We start from the raw sequence: 7,206 nt of genomic DNA, 5'->3' as shown, positions 1-7,206 counted from the left end.
ATTGTTTTCAGAACCAATGTGTTTTCTTTTGTCCTGCAGTTCTCTGTAGGCTAGGTGAGTTTGTTCTCGCCTTTGGTTGCTCATTGGGCCTGCAGATGATGGCGAATGCCTCCACGCCATCTGTCACCTCTCCTCAGCATACTTCTGATTCCTGGGAGCACCGCGATGCACGTCCTCGCCGGATGCGCACAGCCGCAGTGGTCCAGCTCATCCCCGGACAGGCAGTCCCCTGTGGCACCTCTCCGGACAGCTGTGCGTGGGAGGATAAAACAAGAAGGAAGGGAGGAGGAAGGAACGGCGTGTCAAGTTTGATGAGCCATCTCATTGATGTCTTATCTTGGCGTTGTACATGGCCCCATTCTTCAGCTCCACCTGGATAATGGTGAGAACACCATCAGACCTACTTCCTATTGTCCAAACTTAGATCGTCATTAAACCACCTCCAGGAATGTAATTACGACCATTTCATGTGTCGTGGTGGGACTTTTCAGCTATGACTAATGGTCATAATTTAAAATAAGCCACACCTCCTGATTGAAATATTCAGATTTATAAAACCGTGCGCACGCACATCCTACGCATCTTTCCCTTAATAATCACAACCAATTCTAAATGTAGCGCAGCTTTTGCGGCTTCATGACACGCCCATAGTTGCCCATAAATAGTCCGTGAAACGCCCACAAATCAATATTCATTGATTGCGAAACCATGGCAAACACCGAGAGGAAATCCAGAAAACGTAACTTCACTCAATGTGAAGTAGAAGTTATCGTTGGCGAGGTGGAAAAGAGGAGAAAATTGTTGTTTGGAGGGCACAGTGTGGGCATTACTAATGCCAAAAAGGCACGTGAGTAACAAACGGGGGCAGACGCCGTAAATGCTGTAGCCTCACAACTGTGGCCGAAATAAAAAAGAAATGGTCGGTCATCAAAGTCGATGCAAAAAAACGTCTGGCGCTGCATCGCCAGAGTGTGTCTGCCACGGGGGGGGGGGGGGGGGGGGGGGGGGGGGGGACACACCGGAGCTGACCCCTCTTGATGATACCGGGTGACACACCCTCAAAAGCATGCAGAAGTCCAACTGGACGGCTCGAGGAAGTCGGAATCGGCTCATAAGCCACTCGTCCTCGTTTGCCAGCAAGTCTTCTTGCTGTCTAAAGATGCGTTCACTCCGAATTCTCCCATTTGCCACGTCTTCTAAGAGCGCAAGATCAGCCATTGTGCGTCATTACGCATTGTGATGGGGCATTTTATTTCCCTCCATTCAATTACATCTGACAAGCTACGGATGTGGGTAATAATCCACGTGGAAATGGGAAATTGTTCAGCGCAAATGTAATTTCTTGTTGCTTTCTGAATGGTTGAGACATACGCCATACATTGTTTTATCAAAAATAAAACTAAAGGCATATGCATGAATACCATAATTCCGTATCTTATGAAGAAATCTTTTACTATGAAAACAACTTTCCCCAGTGGACAATTAATACGTCTGTCTGTCTAATTGCACCTATATCTGCTCCGCCAGACGGACACATTAACGAGAATATCAGTTTTGTACATTATTTCGTTCTGTTAACTCTATTATTTATGAGGATGAATTGCACAACATGCCAATATTCTCTACTCTACGCAATAGTTGATATTTATAAAAAAAGCACACTTGATGGGAAAATGTGCGGTCCTTCACGCAAGCTCTGACCCAGGCGTACGCACAAAAACGGGTGAAATGAGAAACGGCGACACCGTCGGCAGATGGAAGAAACACGTGAAAGTGACAGTGTGTGCCAAATCGTGCTGGCATGTGCCGTGCTACACAATGTGGCACAGCTTAAAAACGTGCCTCTACCCCCTGGCGCAGATTGCTGTGTTGGGCCCGACCCTGAACCCCATCCCCACGCATTTGAGCCAAATGCTGCTGCTGTGAGCCAGCGTTTGGAAGTGATGCGTCGCTTGTAAAGAACAACAAGAGGTGTGGAAAATATTATTTATTCAAGAATTCCCTCATCGTGCAGTTTATTTCAGTCGGGGCATTCTGGATTTCGCCCAACTCCTTGGCCACCTCTCTGATTGGACTACTGACTTCCCTCTGCATTCAAGGACTGCATCGGTGAGGACACGTCCACTGCTGGAGGGTTGAGAGCCGCGTGCCGTGGAGACGCTGGGTCCAGACGGCTGCTCAGCTGCAGCATCGTAACCACTGGCCCCGCTGGAACACCCAGCAACTAAAATAAAATTGTTCTATATTAATAATCTGTAACTATGTGGCCTGCATACATGTGACTTGACTGCATTCATTTTAGTTATTTCTCTTACCTGTGTCACCAGGTGCATCTGGCGCGTCGGTGCTCCCCCTCCGCCTCAGTCACAACTCCACTTAAAGGGATTCCCCAATAATTGCCGTCAGCCTCTCATCAAGAGAGGTCAGCTCCGGTGTCGTCCCCCCCACCCACCCACCGTGGCAGACACACTCTGGCGATGGAGCGCTACACATCTTTTCGCCTCGACTTTGATGACCGACCATTTCTTTTTTATTTCGGCCACAGTTGTGAGGCTACAGCATTTACGGCGTCTGCCCCCGTTTGTCACTCACGTGCCTTTTTGGCATTAGTAATGCCCACACTGTGCCCTCCAAACAACACTTTTCTCCTCTTTTCCACCTCGCCAACGATAACTTCTACTTCACATTGAGTGAAGTTACGTTTTCTGGATTTCCTCTCGGTGGGTGCCATGGTTTCGCAATCAATGAATATTGATTTGTGGGCGTTTCACGGACTATTTATGGGAAACTATGGGCGTGTCATGAAGCCGCAAAAGCTGCACTGCGGTGTTGAACAACAGTTCCTGGCGCAATAGAGGTCTCCAAAAACAAGCAAAAAGATTTTAAACACATTCAAAAAAGACTATAACTTTCACTCTTAACAGAACAGACTGACATAAGCTGGAAAAAAACTATTTCCATGGGACTGATATGATATTATAAATTCTTACAACAGTCTTTGTATTTTATATTCTTTAAGCAACAATTATCAAAACCAAAGAAAAAAAAAGAACCAATATAAATCTGTAAACATACTATTTATAAAGATATTAGTTTCAAATTTTTGGCAATACTTTGTGTAACCAGATGCTTTAATATTTAGTCAAATTTTTGAGAATTAGAAAAACTTTTCCCACCAAATGTGTTTTTGAGACTTCATCAAAGGAACCATTTGGAAAAGTCCTTCCACTGCCTCTAGTGGAATGAAGATGAACTACAGGGTAGAAAACATGGACCACGTTCTACGCAGAGTTTTGAAGGAAAGTTGGAATCCTGGTTATTAGATTGGGGTCTCAGAAATGTGTGGATGAATTATAATACCAATGTCAGGCCACAGGGTTAAACAGGATGATGAGAATCTAGGTCATGATAGCAGCAGAAGCCAGCCAGCCTTCAGCTCAGTGAACAGAGGCTCAGGCACTTACTTTCAAAACAGCTCAATGTGAACCAAAGCCGTCGTCAGCGATGGACCTGAACCTGACACAGGCTTTTGCAGTTCCGCAAACCTATAAGACACAACAGCAACGCCATTTTGAAGCAGGCTGACGTCTCAATGCTGCCTAACAGACCCAAACGCCACCTCCTGGCAGAAAACTGCAAAATCAGTAGGAAGCTCTAATTGAGCTTTTCTTAGTGTTGTGATTATTATCAATGGCCTGCTCACTCATAATTCTTTATCTAATTTTTTAATTTTCTTGGCTGCAAAGACCCAGAAGAAGGGTTAGCATTAGGCCAATACGTACTAAAAACATTAGCGTGGAGGAACTCCAAAATGTCAGTGAGCATCGTGGATGTAAATATGTGGGAATAACATCAGCCTTTATTTTGTCTGGACACCACGTATCGTGGGGCGTCGCTCTCGCTGGGCCAAGGCAGCTGCCGGTCCAAAGACAAAGCTAGTCCGAGGAAAGCTTTGACGAACCGTGGTGCGTCCAAAGGAGGACCACAGAAGGAGGAAATGCTGCTTCGTGGTCCTGAGAAGCTGTGTACAATCATCAGGAGTGCACATCCATCACAAAGCCCTCTCCTCTGCCGCTAACACAAAGCTACAAGCCTGGCCTCACTGCTCCTAGCATGTCTGTGTCTCTTAGCAGCCGGACACACGGAGATACAATGATGTCATGACGCCGCCTCCCTTTCTGGAAATGCGGAGTGGAATTGACTTATGCTACACCTTTAGCAGGTTGGATGTGAAAGCTAAAATGCATTCCCTCTTTGCATTTTTGTTAATATTATGAAACATAATAAGCGGTAGAAAATGGAAAAGCATTCTGGAGGATTGTTTGATTTTCTTTTTGAGTCATTAATTCAGTTACATTGTGAAAATGAAAAAGTATTTCAGTTAATCCATTTTAATTTTCAAATTACATGTTTCCAACTGAATTATGCTACCCATTTACTTAACCACTTTTTGATAATGAAATGTCAAATACTATTTTCTATATCATTTTAATCAAGTGAAAAACTGAGCAGTGTTGAAGAAAAAGTGGTTTGGTGAATTGCTTTTTCTTTTTCATTTTGAGTCAACAAATGCAGCTTTATTTTGAAAAGAAAACAGCATTTCTGGTATTGACTTATATTTTTAGTTATGCTACAGAAACGCTTCCATTCCTACCAGTTCCAGCAGAGAAAGGGTTGTCCAGTGTCCAGCAGAGGGCGCTTGGTCCTTCGCTAGGATCACTTTCATGGTTCAGGGTTGGTTCGCCATCTTGTCTCTTCCGCTCATGGATCTCAGAAGAATCCGCTTTATTCGGCCCAACCTTCATGGCCCATCAGATAAACATAAAATGCACTTATTAGGCAAAATAAAATAACAGCCAATCGGCACAAACATGTAAACATAAGGTCGCATTTTTAAATTAAAATTTTAAACAACCATTTTCAAGTTACGCATCACGTAAAAATGGCGGTTGGATGTCTGGGCGAGGACTACACTGACTTTACGCGCCAAAACTTCAACAACTTGACAAATAAAAGATAAAATAGCATGAATTCACTACCTAAGCTTGCTATTTCACAACATTTACAAATAAAAAGTCAAATTAATGCAAATAAAAAAATGTTTTTTAAACACTCACCATTAGGTCCCGCTTACATGAATATCTTCTTTTTCAGGTGAAAAAGGAAAAGCCAACTTTACCACCGAGTAAAATGAACAAAAACTTTATCGAACATTTATTGGACTCTGATCAACCCCACTCTCATCTTCTCCCTCGTTTGATAAGCTGCACAATGGCTGCTCTGCTAACATACAGGAAAGCTCTCATATCTGAAACAACCTAATTGGCTGTTGCCGGTCACGTGGATCACGTCACCCAGAGACTGGGTACCTTTTCAAAATAAAAGGGAAAAAAAATACAAAAACCAAACAAAATTGGGTTTACCAGTTCTTTTCTTCTTCTACTTCAACGTTTTCCTTCCAAACCAAAGACAACAATAATATGAAACATCATTTTGAAAAATGTTTAATTCACCAAATTTTTCTGTTTTCTTCTTCTATTTTTATCTATTTATTTACTATTTTTATTTTTGGGGTTACTTTTTTAAGGGTATTTTAACCTGGGTTACATTTAGAAGGAATTATTTTCTCTTCCAAAATGAACCCTTTAACAACCCCTCCTAAATAAAATGAAAAACAATAGAAAAATAATAATTGAATGAAACTTTATTTATCTCTCAGGGAGAAATTTACCAATTAGCAGCCCAAAGAAAAAACAAGTGATAGTACGATTGCAAATCACTAGATATTGGATCAAACTAACAAATCAGTAAATAGCTACATTTATATTTGTACACATTTTGATGACCTGATAACACAGAGTTGTGCAGTCTGATAGCAGTGGGAATGACAGACCTGCAGTAGCGCTCGTTTCTACACTGTGGGTGTCCTAATCTGACACTGCAGGAACTTCTGAGTCATTTTGCAGTCGCCTGCAGTGGATGAGAGCTGCTGTGTGTAATGGACCCCCTTTCCGGCATTTGTTACCAAAATTCATTTTCGTGGAAGTGTGTGTATGCTGGAGCATTCTTTTTGGTGGGGTAACGGTGTGTGTTCTAAAGGGTAAGCAACCCCCCCCCCCCCCCCACCACCACCACCAAGGGTCCTACATGTCTAAGGTGTAATGCACTTTTCTCCTTTGTGAGCTTCAAGTAGTTCCCTAAACTAACCACACCCCCGCCCACTTATTTTCACCTTGTTTAATTGTGTATATATATATTTTTTGTAACGCATAAAAGTAAAACAGATGCAATTAACTAAAAGAAAAACACATTTTACTTTATAGTTTACATCCAAAGAGATCTTTATAGTTTTACATAAAAAAATAAGAAATAAAAATCAATAATATCATTTTAAGATCTTCATTCACCTTCTGCTGTTTTGGGTTCATGGGGCTGCTGGAGCCTATCCCAGCCTCTCATGGGTGAAGGCAGGGGACACCTTGGACAGGTCACCAGTCTGTCACAGGGTCATATATCACACACCCATGAACATTCATGGCTATGGATCATTTAGACTGATCAATTACCCTATGAAGCATGTTTTTGGACAGTGGGAGGAAGTCAGAGTCCCTGGAGAACACGCATGAGCGGGGAGAACATGCTAACTCCACACTGAGGGGTCCCCCATTGAGGGTCTGGTTCAGGTCCCCCAGCTGAAACTTGAACCAGAGCCTTCTTGCTGTGAGATAAGAACACTAACCACTGCGCCACCGTGCAGCCATTTTCAGACTAAGATTAGAAGAGTTTTTCCTAAATGTGCTAAAAATATATTTAGGAAAAATATATTTTTTAGGCCTATAGACCCAATTAAGATATTTGGCCTATTGGACAAAAATAAAGAGAGTGAAAAACTGCAGGGTTTATTCTAGAAGCTGCTCTCATGTGTGACTGCAGCATCTTAGTCCAACAGCTGATCAGTGTTTCCTGCCGGGTGTGGTGGCGCACGCCTGTAATCTGCGCTCATGGAGGCTGAGGCTGGAGGATGGTTGGAGCTCAGGAGCTCTGAGCTGCAGTGGACTGTGCTGATCGGGTGTCTGCACTGAGTTCGGTACCGATATGGTCTTTCTGGGGGAGCCCAGGGAGACCAGGTCGTCTAAGGACGGGTGAACCGGCCCAGGCCGGAAACGGAGCAGGTCAAAGCCCGCGTGCCGCTCAGCAGTGGGATCA

The sequence above is a fragment of the Oryzias latipes genome, chromosome 19 (assembly GCF_002234675.1).
Source record: "Oryzias latipes chromosome 19, ASM223467v1".
Taxonomy (NCBI): Eukaryota; Metazoa; Chordata; class Actinopteri; order Beloniformes; family Adrianichthyidae; genus Oryzias; species Oryzias latipes.
Note: the sequence above shows the minus strand (reverse complement) of the source record.